Genomic DNA, 1371 nt, shown 5'->3' on the forward strand with positions numbered 1-1371 from the left:
TACGAAATAAAGCTACAAAAGTATTTTTTATTTTATTTTATTTTTTTATTGTTTTATTGTTTATTTTCGATTGGTCAGAGTTTAGTCCAGTGTCAAAAAAGGTTACTGACTTAAAATGAATGGACAGCAGTTTGGGAATATTTTCCAATCCAAATTTCTCATATTTGATAATCAGTTGTTTCTTCCTACGTAGTAAATGTAAAAATTCTAAAACACAATACAAATAAAGCGGAAAATACTCAAATAGCGAAGATGCCCCCTAAGATTCCGAAAAGTTTTGTAGATTAATTTCAGTTCACCAATTTCTGATATTTTATAAGAACAACTATAAGCTGATATTCAGAGGTGTACCAAAATAACAACATTGACAGTTTGGCTGGTTGGTGATTTGGTGAGAAGAATTCCTTTTCGCTGGCTCTTAATCGAGCGTTACGCACAAGTGAGGACCAAAAACAGGCACTGGGCATAATTTGAGGAGCAAGCTCGTCTCAAACCTGTGTTTTGTCGTTTATGGGACGAAAAATCTGTCCAGCTATTTGCTAAAATAATTCTTAAGAAGATAAATGATGAGGGAAGTTATGAGAAAATTAGGGAGGGAAAGCATCAATTGCTGTTTTTCCCCTGCGAGTAATTGTTCCTCCGGCCTGAGAACAATTGTTTCCCAAACCCATTCTTGTGTAATTACACCCACACACTCGTGTCCTAATGGGAGACCGTAGCCAACATTGAGAGCAAACACCGGGAGCTACGTTTACTAGAGCGTCTCACACCGAAACCTCACTTGTGCGTTACTGTGTGAAAGTGGGGCACGGGTTCAGTGAGTCAGTAATATATAAATTTCGAAATAAGTACTTTATGTCCGCGCGCGCGCGCGCGCGCGCGCGCACACACACACACACACACACACACACACACACACACACACACACTGCGTCACTGAATTTAATTAAAATCTGTATAACTGTCCTAAAGTAACTGCTGCGTTAATAAGAACAGACACAGCCAATATCAGTATAATTATCGTTGTTGGTGATCGGTGCGTCTCTCACGCTTCTTCCCTGCTAGACTGTCCGGCTTTGTGCTCAGATTGAGATCTGTCCGTCTAAGCTGTTAACCAGCCCATCTCCTGTTTGGGACAAAACAACATTAGAGGCCACCAGAGCGGCCTTAATGCCTTCTCCCGTACTAATGGGGATTAATTGAGAGGTAAACACAGAAAGCTGATAAGCTCTGCGCCCTGAAGTGCTGCCGGCCCGCAGGACAGAGACTGATGGAGGCAAATAAAAGGGAGACAGAGAGGCGTCTAGCAGGTAAACACAACTATCTGCAAGGTCACGAGGAAGTGAATAAACAACAACAACAACAACAACA

This window comes from Haplochromis burtoni, unplaced genomic scaffold (genome assembly GCF_018398535.1).
Source record: "Haplochromis burtoni strain Fernald_Lab_line unplaced genomic scaffold, NCSU_Asbu1 Contig_269, whole genome shotgun sequence".
In the NCBI taxonomy this organism is placed as follows: Eukaryota; Metazoa; Chordata; class Actinopteri; order Cichliformes; family Cichlidae; genus Haplochromis; species Haplochromis burtoni.